This window comes from Pelodiscus sinensis, chromosome 2 (genome assembly GCF_052426305.1).
Source record: "Pelodiscus sinensis isolate ZL-2025 chromosome 2, ASM5242630v1, whole genome shotgun sequence".
Classification (NCBI taxonomy): Eukaryota; Metazoa; Chordata; order Testudines; family Trionychidae; genus Pelodiscus; species Pelodiscus sinensis.
The window spans coordinates 5,437,406-5,465,214 of record NC_143053.1 but is presented as its reverse complement, the minus strand read 5'-3'; the positions used below and the strand labels follow the sequence as shown (position 1 = coordinate 5,465,214).

The following is a 27,809-nucleotide window of genomic DNA, read 5'->3' as shown; positions in this document are numbered from 1 at the left end:
GTGAGGCGCCGTTTACTGTTGGATCGCCAAGCCGAAGGCATGAATTGTACACACCGAGCCGGGGGGGCTGGTCAGGGAGGCTGGCTCCTTGCGGCTGTACAAATAATAAATGATAACAGTAATGGAAGGGAAACCTTGGCCTGTCGGGGGGAACCCGCTACCGCGACGTCTCTTCAGCGTCGCAGCGCTCGCGCCTGGGAAATACCGAGCTGCCTGGATGAATTGTTAACTCCTCCCTTGCCAGCCTCCCTCCCCCGCCCGGGCCGTGTCCCGGCAGATATTTTCACCCCAGAGCGCGGCGCGTCTGCAGCCATCCCCCTCGCCTGCTGCCGCGGTTCTGAGTGGCGGTAGCACCCGCAGAAGTCGCCCTCCCGTCTCCCTTTGGTTCTCTCCCGGGTACCTGTCTCCTCAGGCCGGGGACTGGAACAAGCCCCTGCCGCTTGGCTGGCGGGGAGATTCCTCGCAGCAGCTACAGGGTCATGCACCCGACCAGGAAGAGCGGAGAGAATAAATAACCCGGGGCCTATTTGCATCACACCGGCTTGATTGCTGAGGCAGGCATGCACACGCATGCACACACCCAGTGCCATGGGCCAGCTGCAAGGGAGAAGCCAGTGCTGGAAAATCACTAAATTCCCCCAGGCCAGAATCCTTCTGCTGCGTGCCTACCTGTACCCCAAGCCCCTGCCCCAGGTCACCACCAAAACCCACCATACCCTCCTCCCACCCCCGCCCCAGGCCACAACGCCCCAGATTTTCCACCCTTCCTACACACCACCCCCAGGCCAGAATCCTCTCCTGCACCCATACCCCTTCTCTGACCCTGCACATAATCGTGATCGTAGGTGAGTTGTGGTAGCTCTCAGGAGGTGCCCAGCCCCCAGGTTCCCGCCAACGTTTTAATTGCTAAATGGGGTGCTCCTCATGTCCCCTCTCTGCCCCTCTGACTGGCCCGCCCTGCACCCCGCAGGGACCAGTTACCTGCAACCATGATGAAAAGCGCGGTGGGATTTCTGTCAGAGGAGACACTGGGCTGAGGAGAACCATTTCGTAGCGAGAAGAAGCTAATAAGAGAAGCCATGAGAAGTGTAGAAACTAGGTGTAAGCTGAATGGCATGTTAGGTGCATTAGATGGGGCATTGCCAGCAGATCTAGAGAAGTGACTGTTCCCCTTTAGTTAGCTCTGGGGAGGCCACATCTGGAGTATTGTGTCCAGTTCTGACACTCCCCCCCCCCCCCCCCCGCCTCCCCAGTATGGAAAGGATGTGGACACATTAGAGAGGGTTCAGCGGAGGGCGACCAAAATGATTTGGGGGCTGGAGACCTATGAGGAAAGGCTGAGGGATTTGGGTTTGTTTAGTCTGCAGAAGAGAAGAGTGAGGGGGGATTTGAGAGCAGCCTTCATCTTCCTGAAGGAGGGTTCCAAAGAGGATGGAGAGAGGCTGTTCTCAGTGGTGACAGATGGCAGAACAAGGAGCAATGGTCTCAAGTTACAGTGGGGGAGGTCTAGGTTGGATATTAGGAAAAATTATTTCCCTAGGAGGGTGGGGAAGCGCTGGGCTGGGTTCCCTAGGGAGGGGGTGGAATCTCCATCCCTAGAGGTGTTTAAGTCCCAGCTTGACCAAGCCCTGGCTGGGATGATGGAGTCGGGGTTGGTTCTGTTTTGGGCAGGGGGCTGGACTCGATGACTCCTGAGGTCTCTTCCAACATAGGAAGATTCTATGAAATGAATGAATGGGACAGAGAAGGCAAATGGGGGTTCTCTTATTTACCTTTTCCTCATACAAACTTTCTAGCCGGGGGGGGGGGGAGGTCACTCTGGAACAGGCGTCCCAGGGGGGTTGGGGAACGCCCGCCACTGGAGGCTGTTAAGAAGTGGTTGGATGAACACCCGTCAGGTCTAGGTTTCCTCGGTCTGGTTTCTAGGCTGGTCTAGGATTCCGTGGTCCTGCCTTAGCGCCGCTGGGCGTGGTGACATCCCAACGTCCCTTCCCGCCCGATATTTCTGACACGCCACGAGACCCCGGGGAATGGACACTGATGCAGAATTAACCTTGCTGCCTCTGCGAGGCCCAGCGGCGAGAAAGAGCCAGAGTCAGCCATTCCCACGGACGGTTTTCTTCATAGCGGATGTGCCACATGCTTCAGGGGTCAGGTAGCCAGGGCCCGTCACCGAGCGGGGGCTGGGACCTACAGGGAGAGCAATGTGAGCACCAGGCCAGGTGAGACCACCCGTTCCCTCAGTCAAACGCAGCCTTCCAGGCCGTGGCTCTGTGGACCGCTAGTGATCTGCACCCGGCTTGTGAGCGGGCCGCACTCGAAGCTTATCACCCCCTCCGCAGTGGGGAGACTGCGCTGGCGCTCCAGCCCCACACCCGCCCCCACTCGAGGTTGAATCACCAGCACCAGCTTCCTGTGGGGGAGGGCAAACCCACTATCGCTCCCCCGGCAGTGCAGGAAACTGCTTGCCTGGAGGCTTTCACCCGGCCCCAGGGCTGCCCCCACCTGGCCCCAGGGCCACCCCCACCTGGCATGGAGCCAGGTAAGCGCCCCCCAGACCTTTCATGCCAAGACTTTCCCATCCTCAGCCCGCTCCCGCACCCACCTCCCAGCCAGACGCCCCCTCCACTCTCAGCTCGCTCCCGCACCCACCTCCCGGCCAGACGCCCCCTCCACTCTCAGCTCGCTCCCGCACCCACCTCCCGGCCTGACGCCCCCTCCACTCTCAGCTCGCTCCCGCACCCACCTCCCGGCCAGACGCCCCCTCCACTCTCAGCTCGCTCCCGCACCCACCTCCCGGCCAGACGCCCCCTCCACTCTCAGCTCGCTCCCGCACCCACCTCCCAGCCAGACGCCCCCTCCACTCTCAGCTCGCTCCCGCACCCACCTCCCAGCCAGACGCCCCCTCCACTCTCAGCTCGCTCCCGCACCCACCTCCCAGCCAGACGCCCCCTCCACTCTCAGCTCGCTCCCGCACCCACCTCCCGGCCAGACGCCCCCTCCACTCTCAGCTCGCTCCCGCACCCACCTCCCGGCCTGACGCCCCCTCCACTCTCAGCTCGCTCCCGCACCCACCTCCCGGCCAGACGCCCCCTCCACTCTCAGCTCGCTCCCGCACCCACCTCCCAGCCAGACGCCCCCTCCACTCTCAGCTCGCTCCCGCACCCACCTCCCGGCCAGACGCCCCCTCCACTCTCAGCCCGCTCCCGCACCCACCTCCCAGCCAGACGCCCCCTCCACTCTCAGCTCGCTCCCGCACCCACCTCCCAGCCAGACGCCCCCTCCACTCTCAGCTCGCTCCCGCACCCACCTCCCGGCCAGACGCCCCCTCCACTCTCAGCCTGTTCCCGCACCCACCTCCCAGCCAGACGCCCCCTCCACTCTCAGCTCGCTCCCGCACCCACCTCCCAGCCAGACGCCCCCTCCACTCTCAGCTCGCTCCCGCACCCACCTCCCGGCCAGACGCCCCCTCCACTCTCAGCTCGCTCCCGCACCCACCTCCCGGCCAGACGCCCCCTCCACTCTCAGCTCGCTCCCGCACCCACCTCCCGGCCAGACGCCCCCTCCACTCTCAGCTCGCTCCCGCACCCACCTCCCGGCCAGACGCCCCCTCCACTCTCAGCTCGCTCCCGCACCCACCTCCCGGCCAGACGCCCCCTCCACTCTCAGCTCGCTCCCGCACCCACCTCCCGGCCAGACGCCCCCTCCACTCTCAGCTCGCTCCCGCACCCACCTCCCGGCCAGACGCGCCCTCCACTCTCAGCTCGCTCCCGCACCCACCTCCCGGCCAGACGCCCCCTCCACTCTCAGCTCGCTCCCGCACCCACCTCCCGGCCAGACGCCCCCTCCACTCTCAGCTCGCTCCCGCACCCACCTCCCAGCCAGACGCCCCCTCCACTCCCAGCTCGCTCCTGCATCCACCTCCCGGCCAGACGCCCCCTCCACTCTCAGCTCGCTCCCGCACCCACCTCCCGGCCAGACGCCCCCTCCACTCTCAGCTCGCTCCCGCACCCACCTCCCGGCCAGACGCCCCCTCCACTCCCAGCTCGCTCCCGCACCCACCCCCGGCCAGACGCCCCCTCCACTCTCAGCTCGCTCCCGCACCCACCTCCCGGCCAGACGCCCCCTCCACTCTCAGCTCGCTCCCGCACCCACACCCGGCCAGACGCCCCCTCCACTCTCAGCTCGCTCCCGCATCCACCTCCCGGCCAGACGCCCCCTCCACTCTCAGCTCGCTCCCGCACCCACCTCCCGGCCAGACGCCCCCTCCACTCTCAGCTCGCTCCCGCACCCACCTCCCGGCCAGACGCCCCCTCCACTCTCAGCTCGCTCCCGCACCCACCTCCCGGCCAGACGCCCCCTCCACTCTCAGCTCGCTCCCGCACCCACCTCCCGGCCAGACGCGCCCTCCACTCTCAGCTCGCTCCCGCACCCACCTCCCGGCCAGACGCCTCCTCCACTCTCAGCTCGCTCCCGCACCCACCTCCCGGCCAGACGCCCCCTCCACTCTCAGCTCGCTCCCGCACCCACCTCCCGGCCAGACGCCCCCTCCACTCTCAGCTCGCTCCCGCACCCACCTCCCGGCCAGACGCCCCCTCCACTCTCAGCCCGCTCCCGCACCCACCTCCCGGCCAGACGCCCCCTCCACTCCCAGCTCGCTCCCGCACCCACCTCCCGGCCAGACGCCCCCTCCACTCTCAGCTCGCTCCCGCACCCACCTCCCGGCCAGACGCCCCCTCCACTCCCAGCTCGCTCCCGCACCCACCTCCCAGCCAGACGCCCCCTCCACTCTCAGCTCGCTCCCGCACCCACCTCCCGGCCAGACGCCCCCTCCACTCTCAGCTCGCTCCCGCACCCACCTCCCAGCCAGACGCCCCCTCCACTCTCAGCTCGCTCCCGCACCCACCTCCCGGCCAGACGCCCCCTCCACTCTCAGCTCGCTCCCGCACCCACCTCCCGGCCAGACGCCCCCTCCACTCTCAGCTCGCTCCCGCACCCACCTCCCGGCCAGACGCCCCCTCCACTCTCAGCTCGCTCCCGCACCCACCTCCCGGCCAGACGCGCCCTCCACTCTCAGCTCGCTCCCGCACCCACCTCCCGGCCAGACGCCTCCTCCACTCTCAGCTCGCTCCCGCACCCACCTCCCGGCCAGACGCCCCCTCCACTCTCAGCTCGCTCCCGCACCCACCTCCCGGCCAGACGCCCCCTCCACTCTCAGCTCGCTCCCGCACCCACCTCCCGGCCAGACGCCCCCTCCACTCTCAGCCCGCTCCCGCACCCACCTCCCAGCCAGACGCCCCCTCCACTCTCAGCTCGCTCCCGCACCCACCTCCCAGCCAGACGCCCCCTCCACTCTCAGCTCGCTCCCGCACCCACCTCCCGGCCAGACGCCCCCTCCACTCTCAGCCTGTTCCCGCACCCACCTCCCAGCCAGACGCCCCCTCCACTCTCAGCTCGCTCCCGCACCCACCTCCCAGCCAGACGCCCCCTCCACTCTCAGCTCGCTCCCGCACCCACCTCCCGGCCAGACGCCCCCTCCACTCTCAGCTCGCTCCCGCACCCACCTCCCGGCCAGACGCCCCCTCCACTCTCAGCTCGCTCCCGCACCCACCTCCCGGCCAGACGCCCCCTCCACTCTCAGCTCGCTCCCGCACCCACCTCCCGGCCAGACGCCCCCTCCACTCTCAGCTCGCTCCCGCACCCACCTCCCGGCCAGACGCCCCCTCCACTCTCAGCTCGCTCCCGCACCCACCTCCCGGCCAGACGCCCCCTCCACTCTCAGCTCGCTCCCGCACCCACCTCCCGGCCAGACGCGCCCTCCACTCTCAGCTCGCTCCCGCACCCACCTCCCGGCCAGACGCCCCCTCCACTCTCAGCTCGCTCCCGCACCCACCTCCCGGCCAGACGCCCCCTCCACTCTCAGCTCGCTCCCGCACCCACCTCCCAGCCAGACGCCCCCTCCACTCCCAGCTCGCTCCTGCATCCACCTCCCGGCCAGACGCCCCCTCCACTCTCAGCTCGCTCCCGCACCCACCTCCCGGCCAGACGCCCCCTCCACTCTCAGCTCGCTCCCGCACCCACCTCCCGGCCAGACGCCCCCTCCACTCCCAGCTCGCTCCCGCACCCACCCCCGGCCAGACGCCCCCTCCACTCTCAGCTCGCTCCCGCACCCACCTCCCGGCCAGACGCCCCCTCCACTCTCAGCTCGCTCCCGCACCCACCCCCGGCCAGACGCCCCCTCCACTCTCAGCTCGCTCCCGCATCCACCTCCCGGCCAGACGCCCCCTCCACTCTCAGCTCGCTCCCGCACCCACCTCCCGGCCAGACGCCCCCTCCACTCTCAGCTCGCTCCCGCACCCACCTCCCGGCCAGACGCCCCCTCCACTCTCAGCTCGCTCCCGCACCCACCTCCCGGCCAGACGCCCCCTCCACTCTCAGCTCGCTCCCGCACCCACCTCCCGGCCAGACGCGCCCTCCACTCTCAGCTCGCTCCCGCACCCACCTCCCGGCCAGACGCCTCCTCCACTCTCAGCTCGCTCCCGCACCCACCTCCCGGCCAGACGCCCCCTCCACTCTCAGCTCGCTCCCGCACCCACCTCCCGGCCAGACGCCCCCTCCACTCTCAGCTCGCTCCCGCACCCACCTCCCGGCCAGACGCCCCCTCCACTCTCAGCCCGCTCCCGCACCCACCTCCCGGCCAGACGCCCCCTCCACTCCCAGCTCGCTCCCGCACCCACCTCCCGGCCAGACGCCCCCTCCACTCTCAGCTCGCTCCCGCACCCACCTCCCGGCCAGACGCCCCCTCCACTCCCAGCTCGCTCCCGCACCCACCTCCCAGCCAGACGCCCCCTCCACTCTCAGCTCGCTCCCGCACCCACCTCCCGGCCAGACGCCCCCTCCACTCTCAGCTCGCTCCCGCACCCACCTCCCAGCCAGACGCCCCCTCCACTCTCAGCTCGCTCCCGCACCCACCTCCCGGCCAGACGCCCCCTCCACTCTCAGCTCGCTCCCGCACCCACCTCCCGGCCAGACGCCCCCTCCACTCTCAGCTCGCTCCCGCACCCACCTCCCGGCCAGACGCCCCCTCCACTCTCAGCTCGCTCCCGCACCCACCTCCCGGCCAGACGCGCCCTCCACTCTCAGCTCGCTCCCGCACCCACCTCCCGGCCAGACGCCTCCTCCACTCTCAGCTCGCTCCCGCACCCACCTCCCGGCCAGACGCCCCCTCCACTCTCAGCTCGCTCCCGCACCCACCTCCCGGCCAGACGCCCCCTCCACTCTCAGCTCGCTCCCGCACCCACCTCCCGGCCAGACGCCCCCTCCACTCTCAGCCCGCTCCCGCACCCACCTCCCGGCCAGACGCCCCCTCCACTCCCAGCTCGCTCCCGCACCCACCTCCCGGCCAGACGCCCCCTCCACTCTCAGCTCGCTCCCGCACCCACCTCCCGGCCAGACGCCCCCTCCAATCCCAGCTCGCTCCCGCACCCACCTCCCAGCCAGACGCCCCCTCCACTCTCAGCTCGCTCCCGCACCCACCTCCCGGCCAGACGCCCCCTCCACTCTCAGCTCGCTCCCGCACCCACCTCCCAGCCAGACGCCCCCTCCACTCTCAGCTCGCTCCCGCACCCACCTCCCGGCCAGACGCCCCCTCCACTCTCAGCTCGCTCCCGCACCCACCTCCCGGCCAGACGCCCCCTCCACTCTCAGCTCGCTCCCAGACCCACCTCCCGGCCAGACGCCCCCTCCACTCTCAGCTCGCTCCCGCACCCACCTCCCGGCCAGACGCCCCCTCCACTCTCAGCTCGCTCCCGCACCCACCTCCCGGCCAGACGCCCCCTCCACTCTCAGCTCGCTCCCAGACCCACCTCCCGGCCAGACGCCCCCTCCACTCTCAGCTCGCTCCCAGACCCACCTCCCGGCCAGACGCCCCCTCCACTCTCAGCTCGCTCCCGCACCCACCTCCCGGCCAGACGCCCCCTCCACTCTCAGCTCGCTCCCGCACCCACCTCCCGGCCAGACGCCCCCTCCACTCTCAGCTCGCTCCCGCACCCACCTCCCGGCCAGACGCCCCCTCCACTCTCAGCTCGCTCCCGCACCCACCTCCCGGCCAGACGCCCCCTCCACTCTCAGCTCGCTCCCGCACCCACCTCCCGGCCAGACGCCCCCTCCACTCTCAGCTCGCTCCCGCACCCACCTCCCGGCCAGACGCCTCCTCCACTCTCAGCTCGCTCCCGCACCCACCTCCCGGCCAGACGCCCCCTCCACTCTCAGCTCGCTCCCGCACCCACCTCCCGGCCAGACGCCCCCTCCACTCTCAGCTCGCTCCCGCACCCACCTCCCGGCCAGACGCCTCCTCCACTCTCAGCTCGCTCCCGCACCCACCTCCCGGCCAGACGCCCCCTCCACTCTCAGCTCGCTCCCGCACCCACCTCCCGGCCAGACGCCCCCTCCACTCTCAGCTCGCTCCCGCACCCACCTCCCGGCCAGACGCCCCCTCCACTCTCAGCTCGCTCCCGCACCCACCTCCCGGCCAGACGCCCCCTCCACTCTCAGCTCGCTCCCGCACCCACATCCCGGCCAGACGCCCCCTCCACTCTCAGCTCGCTCCCGCACCCACCTCCCGGCCAGATGCCCCCTCCACTCTCAGCTCGCTCCTGGACCCAACTCCCGGCCAGACGCCCCCTCCACTCTCAGCTCGCTCCCGCACCCACCTCCCGGCCAGACGCCCCCTCCACTCTCAGCTCGCTCCCAGACCCACCTCCCGGCCAGACGCCCCCTCCACTCTCAGCTCGCTCCCGCACCCACCTCCCGGCCAGACGCCCCCTCCACTCTCAGCTCGCTCCCGCACCCACCTCCCGGCCAGACGCCCCCTCCACTCTCAGCTCGCTCCCAGACCCACCTCCCGGCCAGACGCCCCCTCCACTCTCAGCTCGCTCCCAGACCCACCTCCCGGCCAGACGCCCCCTCCACTCTCAGCTCGCTCCCGCACCCACCTCCCGGCCAGACGCCCCCTCCACTCTCAGCTCGCTCCCGCACCCACCTCCCGGCCAGACGCCCCCTCCACTCTCAGCTCGCTCCCGCACCCACCTCCCGGCCAGACGCCCCCTCCACTCTCAGCTCGCTCCCGCACCCACCTCCCGGCCAGACGCCCCCTCCACTCTCAGCTCGCTCCCGCACCCACCTCCCGGCCAGACGCCCCCTCCACTCTCAGCTCGCTCCCGCACCCACCTCCCGGCCAGACGCCTCCTCCACTCTCAGCTCGCTCCCGCACCCACCTCCCGGCCAGACGCCCCCTCCACTCTCAGCTCGCTCCCGCACCCACCTCCCGGCCAGACGCCCCCTCCACTCTCAGCTCGCTCCCGCACCCACCTCCCGGCCAGACGCCTCCTCCACTCTCAGCTCGCTCCCGCACCCACCTCCCGGCCAGACGCCCCCTCCACTCTCAGCTCGCTCCCGCACCCACCTCCCGGCCAGACGCCCCCTCCACTCTCAGCTCGCTCCCGCACCCACCTCCCGGCCAGACGCCCCCTCCACTCTCAGCTCGCTCCCGCACCCACCTCCCGGCCAGACGCCCCCTCCACTCTCAGCTCGCTCCCGCACCCACATCCCGGCCAGACGCCCCCTCCACTCTCAGCTCGCTCCCGCACCCACCTCCCGGCCAGATGCCCCCTCCACTCTCAGCTCGCTCCTGGACCCAACTCCCGGCCAGACGCCCCCTCCACTCTCAGCTCGCTCCCGCACCCACCTCCCGGCCAGACACCCCCTCCACTCTCAGCTCGCTCCCACACCCACCTCCCGGCCAGACACCCCCTCCACTCTCAGCCCGCTCCCGCACCCACCTCCCGGCCAGACGCCCCCTCCACTCTCAGCCCGCTCCCGCACCCACCTCCCGGCCAGATGCCCCCTCCACTCTCAGCTCGCTCCTGGACCCACCTCCCGGCCAGACGCCCCCTCCACTCTCAGCTCGCTCCCGCACCCACCTCCCGGCCAGACGCCCCCTCCACTCTCAGCTCGCTCCCGCACCCACCTCCCGGCCAGACGCCCCCTCCACTCTCAGCTCGCTCCCGCACCCACCTCCCGGCCAGACGCCTCCTCCACTCTCAGCTCGCTCCTGCACCCACCTCCCGGCCAGACGCCCCCTCCACTCTCATCCTGTTCCCGCACCCACCTCCCGGCCAGACGCCCCCTCCACTCTCAGCTCGCTCCCGCACCCACCTCCCGGCCAGACGCCCCCTCCACTCTCAGCTCGCTCCTGGACCCACCTCCCGGCCAGACGCCCCCTCCACTCTCAGCTCGCTCCTGCACCCACCTCCCGGCCAGACGCCCCCTCCACTCTCATCCTGTTCCCGCACCCACCTCCCGGCCAGACGCCCCCTCCACTCTCATCCTGTTCCCGCACCCATCTCCCGGCCAGACGCCCCCTTTATTCCCTTCATTCTCAGAGGGGGACATGCTAGCAGTTTTCAGGTATCTAAAAGGGTGTCACAAGGAGGAGGGAGAAAACTTGTTCTCCTTGGCCTCTGAGGTCAGAACAAGAAGCAATGGGCTTAAACTGCTGCAAGGGAGGTTTAGGCTGGACATTAGGAAAAACTTCCTGTCGGGGTGGTTAAACACTGGAATAAATTGCCTTGGGAGGTTGTGGAATCTCCATCTCTGGAGATATTTAAGAGCAGGTTGGACAGACACCTCTCAGGGTATGTCTACACTACAGCGCTAATTCGAACTAAGCTAATTCAAACTAACGCATCCAGACTAAAAAGCTAGTTCGAATTAGCGTTTTGCTAATTCGAACTAGAATGTCCACATTAAGTGGACCCTGAACCAGGCTTAAGGATGGCCGGAAGCAGTGCCGGCAGGGCATCAGAGTAGGACTTAGAGCGTGGAGATGCTGTTTCAGGCTAGCCGAGGGCTGTGCTTAAAGGGACCCGACCCCCACCCCGGACAGACAGTTCTCAGGGGTGCCCCGCTTGCAAAGCAGTCCTGGCTTGGATTGCCCAGACTACCCACACTGGGCACATCACACCACTCGGCCATCAGCCCGGCTGCACTTGCCGCAGGCTGCCATCCGGGGAGAGGGGACAATTGGGGGGCTGCAGGAGAGCTTCCACCCCCAGAAACCCGCAGAGCCAGCCCAATCCTCCCCATCGGGGGCTCGTACCCCATTCCTCCCTCACCTCCTTCCACTTACTCCTCCATAGCCCCCCTTCCTGATGTACAAAATAAAGAAAATGTGTGGTCAAAAATAGAATCTCTCTTTATTGAACAAAACTCGGAGAGACTGGGAAAAGGAGGTGGGAGAGGGGAAGAGAGAGGGTGGGAGAGCGGAGGGCAATTAAAATGATCAGAGGTTTGAAACAGGTCCCATATGAAGAGAGGCTAAAGAGACTGGGACTTCTCAGTTTAGAAAAGAGGGGACTGAGGGGGGATAGGATAGAGGTCTATAAAAGCATGAGTGGGGTGGAGAGGGTGCATAAAGAAAAGTTCTTCATTAGTTCCCATAATAGAAGGACTAGAGGACACCAAAGGAAAGGAGTGGGTAGCAGGCTTCAAACTAGTAACAGAAAGTTGTTCTTGGCAAAGCAAAGAGTCAACCTGTGGAACTCCTTGCTGCAGGAGGCTGTGAAGGCTAGAACTAGAACAGAGTTTAAAGAGAAGTTAGATAAAGTGATGGAGGTTGGGTCCATGGAGTGGTATTAGCCAGAGGCTAGGAGTGGTGTCCCTGCCCGAAGTTTGTGGAAGGCTGGAGAGGGATGGCACGACACAAATGGCTTGGTCACTGTCTTCGGTCCATCCCTAGGGTTGGCCACTGTCGGCAGACAGGCTACTGGGCTAGATGGACCTTTGGTCTGACCCAGGATGGCCATTGTAAGCTCAGGGCTCAGGGTCGGGGGTCTCAGTGGATCACCTTGATTTTCATGCACACCTGCTCCTGGGTGGCCAGGCTGGCAGCTCTCCTGCCCTAGATGGCTGCTTTCCTGTGCCTAGTGCGGAGGTTGTGGACGAGGTCCACGATGTCCGCACTAGACCAGGCGGGTGCCCGCCTCTTGCGGTCCCGGGCAAGCTCCCGGGAGCCGCCAGCCTGGTCCCGGGAAGAGGGGGTGGGCTGGGGGACATCGGGTGGCTGGCTCGAGCCATGCCAGGTGCAGGGTCTGCTGGCTGGGTGCTGGCAGGCTTGCACCTGGCACGGGCACCGTAGCCAGCCCGTGCCCCTTTAAGGGCTCCGGGGCTGGGAGGGGGGCAATAGAGTTTCCCTGGTGTTGGCCAGAGTGGCCACCAGGGAAACCTGAGGAGGGCTAGCCTCCCACTAGTTCGAATTAAGGGGCTACACAGCCCTTAATTCGAACTAGTAAGTTCAAACTAGGCTTAGTCCTCGTAGAATGAGATTTACCTAGTTCGAACTGAGCGCTCCGCTAGTTCGAATTAAGTTCGAAATAGCGGAGCGCTAGTGTAGCGCCTATCAAAGTTAATTTGAACTAACATCCGTTAGTTCGAATTAACTTTGTAGTGTAGACATACCCTAAGAGATGATCCAGTGCTTGGTCCTGCCGTGAGGGCAGGGGGCTGGACTTGATCTCTCGAGGTCCCTTCCAGTCCTTGTGTTCTATGATCCCCTCTGCAGCAGCCCCTGACATACATAGACGATCTCCCTCAGATCCTGCTGCTCCTTTCTGGGGGTTGCTAAAATAAAGGGGATAGTTCACAGCTGGCTTCCCAGGGACCTGCCAATCAGGGCTGAGGAGCGTTTACTCTTCACTGCCCCAAGCCAGCTGCCTCCACCCAAGACAGTCATGTAAGGACACAAAAGCTGCTTCCCCAAGCAACTCATCTGGAGCCACCGCGCCCTCCTCGAGCAAGACAGCTCATTGGAGCGAGACCTGCCTTGCGGCTTAGCGTGCCGGTGGCCGATTCACCTGCCTCCCTCTGCCAAATTCTGCTCCCCATGTGCACAGCTGGACTGGGCGTAGGGAGGTGGGCCAGGGGTCTAGACAATGGTAAAGAGGAGAGAGAGAGAAGAGGACACTCAGGATACACAGGGGGGTTGCCAGCAAATGTCTCCATTGGAGTGGGGAACCTCAGACCCAGGGGCCGGATGCGGCCCCTGCTTTGCGTGGGTCCGGCCCCCCAGGCTCAGTATGGGGGAGTCTACACTGGCGCTCCAGCCACTCACCCGCAGGGCTGGGGCACACAAAATCTACTAGCCTGCCCCCCCCCCCCAGGCTCTGGTGTGGGAGGGGAATGTGGAGAGGGTCCTTCGTCTCAGTCAGGAGCTTCTCACTGGCATGCAGCCCCCGACTGATTTTTCTGAGGGTCAGTGGCCCCCGACCCAAAGAAGCTTCCTCACCCCTGCGTGAAGAGTACTTATGTCAGCAAAATGTAACTTGCTCAGAGATGTGAACGTAAGTTTTGCCAGCATAATAGTTACAGATTGAACCTCTCTCGTCCGGCACTCTCTGGTCCAGCAACCTCCGTGGTCCGGCATCAATTTAGTTCGCCGGATGTCCACTTAGTTTGGGTGTGGCCAAGTTTCCCGCGGTCCCGTAAAGTTTGTTGGTAGCCCACAATCCCGGCGCTCAGTGATCTGTGCTGTTATTTAGCTTTTAATCACCCCTCAGCATCAGAGCCCAACAAGCGGTGGACGTGCTGGTAATGCTGCTAAGTGTAAGCGTCGTTCTTACGCTGCATCTACTTATTTCCTTGTGCCAATGTGATAACATTGTGTAACAACACTGACACTTTGTGATGAAGATGGCTGACAAGCTTCGGCTGGGTGTTGGCTTACTTAGGGTGTATTGGTACAGTCGAACATTACTAAGCAGCTTTGCAAGCGCTAAGCCATTTGTTCGCCTCAGTGAAACAAAAATAAAGAGGCCCACTCACTACAAAATTGACCTCCCATGGTTCAGCAAATTCTCTGATTTGAGACCGGGCAGGGTGCCAGACTACAGAGGTTCAATCTGCAGTGTGCACAGAGCTATGTCGCCAGACGTTTTCCTGCCCAAGAGAGCTACCACCACTCATTTGAGGAGGAGAGCTCTCTCCCACCAGCTGCACGCTCTTACAGGGCAGCTAAGAACATAAGAATGCCCAAACCAAAGGTCCATCTAGCCCAGATCCCTGTCTGCCCACAGTGGCCGATGCCCGGTGCCCCAAAGGGAATGAACAGAACAGGCAATCATCAAGTGATCCCTCCCCTGTCATCTACTTCCAGCCTCTGACAAACACGAGGGACACCATTCCTGCCCATCCTGACTAATAAATATTGATAGATCTAGCCTCCATGAATTTATCTAACTCTTTTTTGAACCCGGTTAAAGTCCTGGTCTTCAAAACATCCTCTAGCAAGGAGTTCCACAGGTTGGTTGTGCGCTGCGTGAAGAAAAACTTCCTTTTTTTTGTTTTTAACGGCTGTGCCTGTTCATTTCATTTGGTGAGCCCTAGTTTTTATGTTATGGGGACAAATCAATAACTTTTCCTTATTCACTTTCTCCGCACCAGTCATGATTTTATAGACCTCTATCGTATCCCTCCTTAATCTGCACATTTCTAAGCTGAAAAGTCCCAATCTTTTTAATCTCTCTTCATATGGGACCTGTTCCAAATGCCTCATCATGGTTATTGCCCTTTTCTGAACTTTTTCCAATGCCAAGATTTTTTTTTTTTTTAAAGATGAGGCACCCACACGTGTAATGACTCTGTACAGCTGTGCCTCTGTAAACTTGCTAGGGGAGACCTGGCCTCAGTCGCACGTTGCATTGTGGCCTTTGGGCTGCTGGCTGAGCCCTGGCGCTGAGCCCAAAAGAACCGTCCTGCCTCCTGTCCTGATACCTGCCAGCCACGGCTTAGGCTGTCGGCCTGGAGGATACAGACCCGCCTGCCCGCTCCCAGGGCGTTCCTCCAAAGCTCTGAAGCTTTGGGTTTTGTTTGCACTCTAAGTATTTCCAGACCGTCTCCTTTGAGGTGGGGAGGAACCTGCCTCCCTGAGGAACAAGCTCATTATTGCGTGAGGACCACGCCCTGAGTAATCAAAGTCAGAGGCTCAGGACCTTCGTGGCACCTCTGTGGCAGCGACTGTAATAGGGCATAGCTATGTCCACCCCATGGAGAAAGTGAGTCTTTATTACAGATGGGACCAGTTAGGGCACCCCAGACCCTGTCCCATCTCAGGCCTGGGAGGGCTACAGCTACTGTGACTCTTTTCCCGCAAGATCCTTATGCCCCCAAAAAGGAGGTAGACCGATCTTGCGGGAAAAGGGGGGTGTGCGCAACAAGAAAACGTCCACACTGCTTGTTTTTGTGCAAAAACGGAGCGGCAAAAATATGCAAATGAGATCGCGACTCATGCAAATGAGCCCCTCGTTCGCATTTTTTGGGCCGAGAAAACTCTGCAGTGGAGGCATACCCTGAGTGAACATCTCATCCGGCCAGGCCTTGAAAGCCCTTGTCTCTCCTAGGCAGCATCCAGGTCTCCTGGTAAAATCCCAGCCAGCGAGGAAAGACACAGAGGGCTTGGAGAGTCCGCCTGAGAGAGCCTCCGTCCGGTCCTACCTCCTAACCCCTCCCCAAAGGCAGCAAGCTCCAGGTGGCTGACAGATTTTGAGGGGCCCGTCTGGCTGTCAGGCTCCATTCGCTGCACCAAGGTGCCACCAGCTCCGGCGGGGGAGGCTTCTCTTGCCAATTACCCCCAGCTCGGCCACAACCGGGGGGGCGCTCAGGTGGAAACACCCATGCAGACAAGCCAGGAGCATTTGCCAGGTTTTAAACACTGGGGTGACTTGATGCTGTGGCCAGGGGTTCTTCCCGGCTAGCTGAATTAAGGGTATTAAAATGCGATTATCTGGCTCGTCGTATAGTCGATACAACGGGTGCCGGCTGTACCGTTAGTCGATAAGCACCGCTCTGCAGAGCCGCGGCGGGGGTCGCGACTTGAGCCGGCTCTGGAGCCAATGGGGTCGTGGCTTCGCAGCAGTATCCCCTGCCTCTGAAAGAGGTAGCAGGGCGGGGGGAGAGGGGGACAAGCAGGCAGCACCCCGAAGACGGTGTTGAAGGAACCGGCTTTGAGCTGAGTCCCCCCAGCGCCAGCTCCTTCTCCCCTCCCCCTTGCTGCTTCTCTCTGATAGAAGCAGCAAGCAGGGGGGTGGAGGGAGCGACTAGTCGAGTCGCTAGTCGACTACAGCTGAGTCAGGGTTGACTGTCCACTTTGGGTGTCCTCATCAAATACACTCACCGGCTCCACAACCAGCTCATCCTGTCTTAAGAAGGGACAGTCTCCTCCCAGCAGGAATCACGGGGGACACAGTCTGGCCTGTGTTATATGGGAGACCAGACCAGATGCTCAAAACGGTCCCTTCCGGCCGCAAATATTAGAAGAAAAGTGCCATCGGCAGCGGTTCAGTCAAACCAATTGCTGAGATGGGGCAGCAGCACGTCTCCCAGATCTGATGCCTCAGCCTGGGGGTTTTCAGCCTTATTTCCTTTTCCGACTCCCTAAAAAATGTGGGAGGCTCAGACTAATGTTCCCTGGAAGCCAGGCGCTGGTGCGGCCACTCAGGAGACATTCCAATGCTGCCTGGTTTGGTGTTTCTCCTGGTGGTGCACCTCTGCACACGTCTTGGTGCGTGCATAAAATTATTCCGCACATGGATGGAAAAGAGCCAGACCCCTTTGGAAATCATCTACAGACTTCCATGGCTCTGCGCAACACTGAGTGAAAACTACTGTCCTAGACAGTATCCGAAACATCGAGCAGGACCCTAGTGGTTGGAACCGGCATCCAGGTGATAACGCTGTTTGTACCGTTATATCCTACGCAGGGAACAGTGTTCCCTAGCAGGGTTCTGTAGCTGGGCTGTCCTAGCCGCACTATCGACAACAATCCATTTCAGGAAACAAACACCTCGCCCCAGAAGCAGTGTGGGAATGGGGCCTTTAGGGAAAGTTATCTCTGCAGACTCGACTGCGTGCCACCTCTCCTGGCTTGAGTGGCATCTTGGACCAAGTATTAGAGGGGTAGCCGTGTTAGTCTGAATCTGCAAAAGCGACGAGGAGTCCTGTGGCACCTTATAGACTAACTGAAGTGTAGGAGCATAAGCTTTCGTGGGCAAAGACCCACTTCGTCAGATGCATGTCACATGCATCTGACGAAGTGGGTCTTTGCCCACGAAAGCTTATGCTCCTACACTTCAGTTAGTCTATAAGGTGCCACAGGACTCCTCGTCGATCTTGGACCAGGGAATGATTAATTTGTAGCACTCGTATTTCATCTAAAACAGCCCCACCATGCCTGTCTGAGGAGTTTCATGGTGCTGCCATGGGCTAAGAGTGACTCGCAGCCATCTCTTTTGGGCTGAGTTTGAATATGGCTAAATGTAGTGGCTACAAATTGAGGAACAAAGAACCTATAGGACAGGGGATGCTACCCTGGGAAACAGGGACTTTGAAAAAGATTTGGGGTCATGGGCTATTTTACCTCTGTGTTTGTCACTGGTGAATCCTGGGTCCAGTTCTGAACTCAAGAATGGAGGTGGATAGATTGAAGGCTTCAGAGAATAGACACAAGAAAGGTTAAAAACCTGCCTTATAGTGCTAGGCTCAGGCCATGTCCACACTCCGCGGAAGATCGATGCTGCCACGGTTGATCTTGCAGTGTTTGATTTAGTGGGTCTGGTATAGACCCTCTAAATCAAACTCAGAGTCCACCCTCATTGGCACCAGTACTCCTGCTCTGCATGAGGGGTAAGAGAAGCCGATGGGAGCATTAGCTCCCGTCCACCTACTGCTGTGTGGACGGTGCAAAAACGTGACTTAAGATACAGTGTCTCCATCTACTTAATTAACTTCTGCTGTAGTGTAGACCAGGCCAAAGAGCTCAATCTACTTAGCTTCACAAAGAGAAGGTAAAGGGATGACTTGATCCAAGTCTAAGTGTCTAAATGGGGAACCAATATTTAATCATGGGCTCTTTAATCTAGCAGAGAAAGGTCTGACATGATCCACAGGCTGGATGCAGAAGCTAGACAAATTCAGCCTGGAAATAAGGCACAGTTTTGAGAGGGAGGGTAATTTCCCCTTTGGAACAATGACCCAATTACCCATCATTGCCAAGTTTCAAATCGAGCCTGGAGGCTTCTTCTTTTTAAAAAAAATATCTGCTCTAGGAATTCTTCGGGGGAGTTCTATGGCCCATATTGGCCACTCCATTCACAGAACCATTGAATTAAAAGGGACCACAAGGGCCATCCAGGCCAAAATGCAGGTTTTGTTGTGCCTAAGCCATCCGAGGCAGATGGCTCCCGCCTCCTTTGGAAAAGCTCAGGGAAGGAGCTGCCATGACATCCCAAAGCATCTGTGCCATTGTCCTACAGCTCTGACAGGAAGTTATTCCAGAGATTCCATCACAACCTGCTCTGCGTGGATTGTTGGAGGGACTAGATCCTCCGAGTGGTCCCTTCTGGCCGTGGAATCTAGGATCTGTGTCGTGGTAGTAGCCAGAGGCACTTGTCCGGGCTAGGATCCCACTGCGCTAGGTGCTGTGCAAACTAGAGATGTGAATGACTAATCGACACACTAGTCGACTAGTCACTCCACCCCACCCTTGCTGCCTCTATCAAAAAGAGGCAGCAAACGGGGGAGGGGAGAAAAGGAGCTCCTTCAAAGCAGCAGCACCATGTGGAGCCCAGGGCCAGACCCTGGGCTCCACGTAGTGCTGCCACTTTGAAATGCCACGTGCAGTCCAGGATCAGCTGCAAGTCCCCAGCTGGCCCAGGCTACATGTGGCAATTCAAAGTGGCAGTGCCGCGTGGAGCCAAGGGTCAGCGGGAGACTCAGAGACCCGAGCTAACCTCGGGCTCCATGCGGCACTGCCTCTTTGAAATGCCGCAGGGAGCACGGGGCCAACGAGGACTGCTTGAGTCCCTGCAGGTCCCGTGCTCCCCACAGCACTTTCGCCTTTGAACATCCCCGGGGCTGTTGCTACACTTCAAAGGGGGCGGCGCCCTTATTGACTAATCAAATAGTCGATGCAAATTGCATCAACCAGTCGATTACCCAATTAATTGAAATTTTACATCCTTAGTACAAACATAGAATGGGAAAGCAATCTCGATAGCATTTCCCCAGCAAAACAATCGCTAGCTCCTTTGGAGGACGTGCCAGTGTTTGGCCGGTGTTTATTCATGTTGGCTACGTCTAGACTGGCATGATTTTCTGCAAATGCTTTTAACGGAAAAGTTTTCCGTTAAAAGCATTTGCGGAAAAGAGCGTCTAGATTGGCACGGACACTTTTCCGCAAAAGCACTTTTAGTGGAAAAGCATCCGTGCCAATCTAGACGCAGTTTTGCACAAAAAAGCCCCGATCGCCATTTTCGCCATCGGGGCTTTTTTTGCGGAAAACAAATCTCTGCTGTCTACACTGGCCCTTTTGCGCAAAAAATTTTCGGAAAAAGACTTTTGCCCGAACGGGAGCAGCATAGTATTTCTGCAAAAAGCACTGATAATCTTACATGAGATCATCAGTGTGCTTGCGGAAATTCAAGCGGCCAGTATAAACAGCTGGCAAGTTTTTCCGGAAAAGCGGCTGTTTTTCCGGAAAAAGTGGCCAGTCTAGACACAGCCATGGAGTGTGGACTGCCTTGTGGTTTTAAATATGCAGAGAAAAACCATCAAGGGTGTTTCCAATGCTGGGATACCTCAGTGTCTGGGCAAATCATATGCAGAGAGCCTTTTGTTCTTAAGTCGTAGCAGTGGTGGGTCTTAGGAAGTCACATGTCCTCCCTCTCTGGTACGGGCTGGCCAGGTAATTTCCCCATGTAAAGGGAATCCATAAACCAGTGGGAAGCTTAGCGGGGTCTTTGGCTGGCACACCCGGCAGAAGTGAACCAGAGACCCCTGGGGAAAGGGAGAGTTCCCTTATCTTGGGGGCTGAGCTGGATAAGAGAAATCTGAGGGGGAGTTTGTAACAGGTTTGTACTGAGGTTTCAGTGTTAGAAGTAGCTCAGCGTTTTCTGTTATTTTACGTCTGTAATCGACTTTGCTCAGCCTGTTCCCCCATATAACCACTTACATCTTACAGCTTATACTTAATAAAATCACTTTTATTTTCTCTCAAGCCCAATGTAAGTGATTGTTACCTGGGGGGACAGGGGCAATCAGTGTGTGTGTCCCCCTTTCATTGCTAAAGGGGGCTTACCCAAATCATCCATGTGGGGTTCTGATCCCATGTGGGGAGTGGTAACCCAGGAAGCTGGGCCCAAAACTGTATTTTCCCTGGACCTGAAGGGTTTCGTAGAATCATAGAATCACAGAACTCTGTTCATTTTTTTAATTGTATCCTTTGGTATACAGGCAGTCCCCGGGTTATGTACAAGATAGGGACTATAGGTTTGTTCTTAAGTTAAATTTGTATGTAAGTCGGAACTGGTACATATTGTAGGGGAAACTCTAGCCAAACATTTCTCCAGAGCTCAGTTTTATTCTCCCACACCTCACTTCCCTCAGTCCTATATTCTCAAGCTGAGGTGTCTGCTGAGAAAAGCCGCTCTGCGTCTCCCTGGTCTGCTGGGGGGAGCGCTAGCTTCACGTCTCCCTGGTCTGCTGGGGAGAAGCAGCTAGTGCGAGGTTGCCTCACCCCATTTGTAAGTAGGGATCCGATGTAAGTCGGAGCCATGTAACCCGGGGACTGCCTGTATATGGTTGTGACAATTTTCTTCCACTATTTGATCTGAAGTGGGTCTGGCCCACGAAAGCTCATCACCTAATAAACCATCTTGTTAGTCTTTAAAGTGCTACATAGTCCTGCTTTTTGTTTCAGCTACACCAGACTAACACGGCTACATTTCTAGAACTGGAAGGGACCTCGAGAGGTCATCAAGTCCAGTCCCCTGCCCTCACGGCAGGACCAAGCACCACCTCGATCAGCGTTTCTCCACCAGTGGGACGAGTGCCCTTAGGGGTACCTGAGAGAAGTCTGGAGGGTTACGGCAACTCAACTGAAATTTGGAGAAAACGGGATTTTTGTTTGGCGTTTTACAGCGCTTTATTATTTTTTGTCCTTTTTACACCCAAAAATTCCATCGCCCGCCCGGCTACAATTAAGTTGTTTAAACAAATGTGTTGCAATGGTGGAAAAAAATTGGGTGTGTCTCAAAACTGTAGGTACAGGGGGTACTTATAATATTTTTAAGGGGTACTTTATGTAAGCGGGGGAATGGTCCCGCTATTGTGGGGAACTTTCCTGGCTTCTATACACCCCGGTGAAATGGACCAGCGAAAGGATCTGAGTCCCCGCTCCCACTTCCTTTACCCCACGGCTCCCTGACCCTGAGGCTCCCCCTCCACTCTCCTGAGGAGCAGAGCCCTCGAAACCCCAACAAGGCTGGGCCCAGGTTTCCTGGGGCTTAATCCCCGACCTTGTAGTCACTAGGGGCAGGAGTTAGGGTGTCCCCACTCCGAGGTGCTCTCTTCACACTGCAGGCCTTCTTGGCCCAGTGATCACTTCATAAGGTTCAAAGCAAATACAATTTATTAAACATCAACTGGTTAAAGAAAAAAGAATAAGAAAAAATGAGAATGGTTAAATGAGAACACACAGCCCTGCTCTGTAGCACAGGGACATCAAAACAGCAGCCTGCAGAGTGTAAGGACAGTCCACAGTCTCTTCCTTAGAGGCCCCTAAGAGGCCTTGGATGTGCTGCGGGGGGGGCTGCGGGCTGGACACGCTTGCTCTGGCAGTGACCACACAGCCTCAAGCTCTAAGTGGCCAGACCCCTCTCCCAGTCCAGAGCCTCTCCCCACACTTTGCAGTTCCCAGCTGCTCACCACACCCAGCTGCAGGCTGTGCTGCGTGGCCAGTCTCTAGCTCCTTGCGTTGCTTCTCTGTTCCTTTTGGCTCTCTGAGCACGGCCAGTCTGCTGCTCAACACAGGGTCTGCGCTCCTTGAGCTGTGTGTGTCTGGCTCAGCTGCTGCCAAAACTGCCCCTCAGCACACAGCTTGCTTTGCTAGGGCTGTCTCTCAGCTCCCTGTTTTTGCAGGACTTCTTCTGCACACTGCTCGCCCCCCTTGGGCAGTGTCTCAGCTCTCTGTTTGCTCAGAGAGAGCCAGAACAATCCCAGCTCACAGGGAGGACGGGTCCTGGCCTCTTGCTGTCCTCACTGGCCTGTCCAACTTGTCAATCAGGCTGAGCTGGAGTGTTGGCTGCTTTCCATTGTCTCTGGGGTCTGTCAGTCTCATGGACCCTTCCCCCTCAGATACTGCGAGCTGGCAAGCCAAAAACTCCCACAGAGTTTTAGTAAGGGGCTAACAGTCCCCTTACATTTATACAAAAAAAAGTAGCGAAACACTGCTCTAGATCCTTCGGTGTCTGTACAAGCTCGGGGCCTTGGCTGGGGGAAACCAGTGGCAGGACTGGGTAATGAGAAACCTCAGAGAGCAGGAAAGGGAGTGACAGCGGCCTTATCCGCACTTCGGGAAGCTCCCCCTTCCCCTCCCCCGAAAGGGGTCTGCTGCGACCCGTCACAGTGCGGCCCATGCAGCTGTCTGCTGGAAAGCCCAGCTGACGTATCTCCCACCGGCCTGGCAGCACCGGCGGCTACTCCGGCACGGAGCCCACGTGCAGATCTGCACACACAGGCCTGCAGCCGTTCCCTCTCCGCCTCCCCCAGCGCAGCGAGGCCTCTTGAGCAATTACCCAGCCGTGCGGGCGCAGCCGATCCGGAACGGCCACATTGCTGGCTCCCCTGCCCTAGGCGGCTCTGCCAGTCATCCATCCATCCATTCCAGCACTCCCGGCCACGCCTGCGCTGGTTGTGGAAGGGGCCAATTTGGCCCCAGGGTCACGGTCTCTGAGCATCCCACACATGTGCATGGATGTGTGCTTCCCCCATGAGGCGGGGCAGGGCTGTTATCCCCGTTGGAAAGGTGAGGATCCGAGGCACCCGGCGTAGGATCCTGTTTGAGGCCCCACCGTGACCCCTGAACGCCTGCTCGGCCGCCACCTTGCCCTGTGGAGGCCTCGTGCCCATGTCCTTGAACCTGGGCACAGGTTCGTGCAGCGCCCCCGGCTGCAGGGCCAGGCCCGACGGCCTCGTGAGAGGGGTCCAGAGACCTGTCTCCAGCCAGAGCCCAGGAACACGTCACAAACCAGAACAGGCTGTCAACTGAACCACGGTGCATGCAGGCACCAAGCTGCGCTCCTGAAACGTCACTAGGGCTGGCGGAAAGGGGCCACGGCCTTGTGACCTTTAGCCTAGGGGCTTGGGCGTGTATCCATGTGGGAGACCCGGGTTCAAGTCCCCCTGTGCCAGGGACCTGCCACCTCCCAGGGGAAGGCCTTAACCACAAGCAAGGCTGTCGAATTGTTCACTGGGTGCGTTCACAGCTAAGCATTGTCCCCGGGTCTACGTGGTACCCTCCCCAAGTGTACACGCCACAGCCTGGCTCCTGCAGATCTAAGTTCCCTACCACGCCGAGATCATAATGCCCCCTCTGCAAGAGGCATGGGGCTTATCTCAGCATAGCTAGGGCTAACCACTGGACCATCCTTTCTCCCTCTCACTTTGTCAGTTGCCCTCCTTCTGAACTCCACTCCCTCCAGCTGCTGTAGCTTCAAGGCATCTCCCCCGATGAGACCACTGCATTGAATAAACTCATACGGAGAAACATCCGACGGGTAGCGAGTGGAGAGACCCACCAAACTCATCTCACCTAATGCCACACTTTTTTTTGGCTAGGCACTGCTCTGTAGAGCACACAGAAAATAAGGGTCCAATTCTCAGCGGGTGTGAATCTGCATGGGTCTATTAAAGTAAAGGGAGCTACACTGATTTACTCCAGCTGAGGATCTGGCCCTAAAAGTGCAGGCACCGGAATCCAGCAGAGTTAAAGGCTCCTCAATATGCACAGGATAGAGAATAAAAGAAAGAATAGCGTATAGAGAAAGGATTAGAGAATAAGACAGAGACTACCTCTGCCTCTCTATATGTCCATGGGCCTATGTCTACACTATATCCCTCTTTCGAAAGAGGGATGTAAATTAGGCAGATTGAAATTACAAATGAAGCCGGGATTTGAATTTCCCACGCTTCATTTGCATAATGGCAGCTGTGCGTTCTTTAGAGCCAGGGTATTTCGAAAGTGTCTAGACGCGGTTCTTTCGGAAAAAAATCCTTTTTCAAAAGAACCGTAATGCCTGAAAAAATGAGGTTTACCGCTTCTTTCGAAAAAGGGTTTGTTTGTTTTTTTCCGAAAGAACCACATCTAGATAGTGGTTTCACTTTCAAAACACCCATATTAGAAAGAACACGCAGCTGTTGTTATGCAAATGAAGCACATGAAATTCAAATCCCGGCTTCATCTGCGATTTTGATCTGACTAATTTACATCCCTCTTTCAAAAGTGTAGACATGCCCTGGGACACTCACAGCTTGAATACTGTGAGCAGATGCGGTTGCTTCATCTTGAAAAAGAGATCTTGGCATTGGAAAAGGTTCAGAAAAGGGCAACAAAAATGATTAGGGGTTTGTAACGGGTCCCATATGAGGAGAGATTAATAAGACTGGGACTTTTCAGCTTGGAAAAGAGACGACTAAGAGGGGATGTGATAGAGGCCTATAAAATCATGACGGATGTGCAGAAAGTGAGTAAGGAAGAGTTATTTACTCCTTCCCATAACACAAGAATCAGGAGTCGCCAAATGAAATGAATAGGTAGCAGAATTAAAACAAACAAAAGGAAGTTTTTCTTCACACCGCGCACAGTCAACCTGTGGAACTCCTTGCTGGAGGATGTTGTGAAAGCCAAAACTATACCAGGGCATAAAAAAGAACTAGACAAGGATGTGTCCATCAATGGCAACTAGCCAGGATGGGTAGGAATGGTGTCTTTAGTCTGTTTGTTAGAGGCTGGGAATGGATGGCGGAGGATGGATCACTTGATGAGTCCCTGTCCTGTTCACTCTCTCTGGGGCACCTGGCATTGGCCACTGTGGGCAGACAGGACACTGGGTTAGGTGGACTTTTGCTCTGACCCTGTGTGGCCGTTCTTATGCTCACTGTTAAGAGAGGAGAGCCAGTGACCAGTGCTGTGTGTGGACACCCAGCAGGCCGGGGCAGGGGACGAAGGTACCGAACAGGGAAACAGGAGGGAGCTGGAGGGTGGAAACCCAGTGAAAGTTGCTGAGCAGGATGCTTGGTCAAGCCCCTTCGGTGCTGACGCATCTCGACTGCAAGCAGAGAGACCCATTCGCCCACGACAAAGCAGCCATTGTCTTGCCCTCCCGAAGAGCAGCTGTGCACAGCCAGGTGCCCCCGGCTCTACGTCAAGCCGGCACGCCCTGCTCTTGGGCCCCGGAGCCAGAGGCCAGGGATGGCACCGCACTCCGGGCTGACGAAGGCCTCACCCCCGGCGTGTCCCACACACCCGTCCTGTGCTCGCTCTGGTGCAAAGGGCTTCACGGAGCAGGCAGGGAGGGGGGAGAGACACCAGGTCTGGACGCAACCCGCCCGGATAGTCTGAAGTCCTTGCTCCCATGGCAACCGCAGCTTGGCTCCCGCCCACCACAGTCCCGTCCCAGCAGGGCAGATTTTTAAAATCCTTCCTTGTTATGAAACATGCGGCTGACGCGCGAGGCTGCCGGCGCGTTGGCACGAGGCTGGAGGCTCTGAAACTTGCCCCCGTCGGTCCATTCCACCACCGTTGTCTAGCCTGTGGGCTTGGGAAAGCCAGGGAGATGCTAGGCCGGGGGCAGCCCCTCCCCAGCGCTGCTTCTGGGTAGAGGCCCGACCCCCGGCACCTCCCCTGCAGAATAGCTGTCAAGGCTTCTTCCCCACTCAAAGAACATAAGAACGGCTGTACTGGGCCAGACCAAAGGTCCATCTAGCCCAGTATCCTGTCCGCCGACCGTGGCCAGTACCAAATGCCCCAGAAGGGGTGGACCAAAGACAATAATCAAGCGATTTGTCTCCTGCCATCCCTCTCCAGCCTCTGACAAACAGAGGCCAGGGACACCATTTCTATCCCCTGGCTAATAGCCTTTTATGGACCTAACCTCCATGAAATTATCTAGCTTCTCTTTAAACTCTGTTATCGTCCTAGCCTTCACAGCCTCCTCTGGCAAGGAGTTCCACAGGTTGACTACACGCTGTGTGATCAACACACTCTGGCACAATAAATGCAGAAGTGGGGGCCCGCAAAAGTACCCTTATCTTTCCAGGCTTTGGTATAAAATGTCCCCCCAAAATCTTAACAACCTAGATTTTGAGGATAAAATCCCCTGCCACCACCCAAGTAAGGAAAAGAAAATCAGATCACTAGGGAAATCTCGCCTCTAAAGTACAAACCAGGACACACAAAAATTAACCAATGCCAGGTTAATAAAAAGAAAAGAGAAAGAACTTTTATTATCACCACAATATTCTTGTTGCAAGCATCATGACTAGATGGAAAGTCACAAAGTAATATCCTCATGGGGGAGAGGGAGAAGTCCCGAGCATGGGCCAGGAGCTTAGTTACAAAGGACAAGAAAATTTCTAATTGCACAGACCAGATCCCATTTCCCAAACCAGAAAACAATCAAACGGATTTATCTAAACTTTACCCTACTTACATACAGGGAAGAGTCTTTTCTTAGAGGGAGACATTCTGTCTGTCTCCCTCAGCAGCTGGAGAGAAAATGCCCAGACCAAAGGAAGGAAAACCCCAAAATTCCTTTGTCCCAGTTTGGAATTCCTACCTACATTCCTATTGGCCAACTCTACCTGGCTTAGGTATAGTTAACCCCTTAGTCTCCAGGCTGCTGCCTAACCCTCGTGATCAGGACAGTAGCAAATCCCAGAAGACCCTCCCAGGACAGACCCCAAGCAGACTCCCCGCTCTGACTGTTGCCTGGGACGTTGCAGCAGGTGGAGACTTGGTATAGACCAGTCCTGGGTTTTCCTCGCCACCGGGACCTCCCTAAGTATAGTCGAGGCTTGCTCAGAGCCACGGGAGTCGGCTGGGCCCTCGCACATAAGGGCTCCCACCAGGCAAGCGTGGAAGGAGGAAGGTTTGGTTTCTGAACAAGGCTTCCTCGAGGGAGGAAGGACAGTCAAGGGCCAGGTCTGGAGATCAGATGACGTCATGGGCAGTGGGTACCTATGTTAAAACAAAGCAAGGGAAGTTTTTCTTCACGCAGCACACAGTCAACTTGTGGAACTCCCTGCCACAGGATGTGGTGAAGGCCAGGAGTTTAACAGGGTTCAAAAAAGAGCTAGATCGATTCATGGAGGTTAGGTCCATCAATGGCTATTAGCCAGGAGGGGTAGGAATGGTGTCCCCAGCCTCTTTTTGTCTGGAAATGGGCGAGAGAAGAGGGATCATGTGAGGATTACCAGTTGTGTTCCTTCTGTCTGGGACATCTGGTGCTGGCCACTGTCGGCAGACAGGACACTGGGCTAAATGGACCATTGGTCTGACCCATTCTGGCCGTTCTTATGTTCCCCAGCTGCCTCATCTGGTCCCACCCATGCCCAGCCCCGTGTCGTGCCTGCTAGCCGGCTCTCTGGAGCTTGGGGGCTGGGGCTGCACCACCCGCCAGCTCTCTGGGGCTGAGTCAGGCTGGGACCACACCACCACCGGCTCTCCAGAGCTCTGGGGCCACGGGAGGTTGGGGGGGTGCCACCCTGGGGCATGGAGGTAGCAAGGGCCAGGAGTCACATTGTAAGGGTGCAGGGAGGGGGGGAGGCTGGGCAGGAACCATCAGGCCACGGCATGCGTGGGGGGAGCATGGGCTCTGGTGGGCGTGGCTGGGGGGGGGCATGCCTCCCCAAGCCACGGGGTC

At 59.1% G+C, this 27,809-nt stretch overlaps 1 long non-coding RNA gene across 2 annotated transcripts; it reads right to left on the bottom strand.

Annotated features, from left to right (window-relative positions):
* Positions 1 to 40: 40 nt before the first annotated feature.
* Positions 41 to 26,671, bottom strand: LOC102458457 (uncharacterized). 2 transcript variants are annotated; one of them, XR_012901176.2, is made up of 3 exons: positions 26,598 to 26,671; positions 982 to 1,064; positions 41 to 597 (listed from the first exon to the last, which is right to left on the bottom strand). It is a non-coding gene; the product is annotated as an uncharacterized LOC102458457 (long non-coding RNA). The 2 variants fall into 2 exon arrangements; XR_012901175.2 differs by having other exon boundaries at positions 982 to 2,190; positions 26,598 to 26,663.
* Positions 26,672 to 27,809: the final 1,138 nt, after the last annotated feature.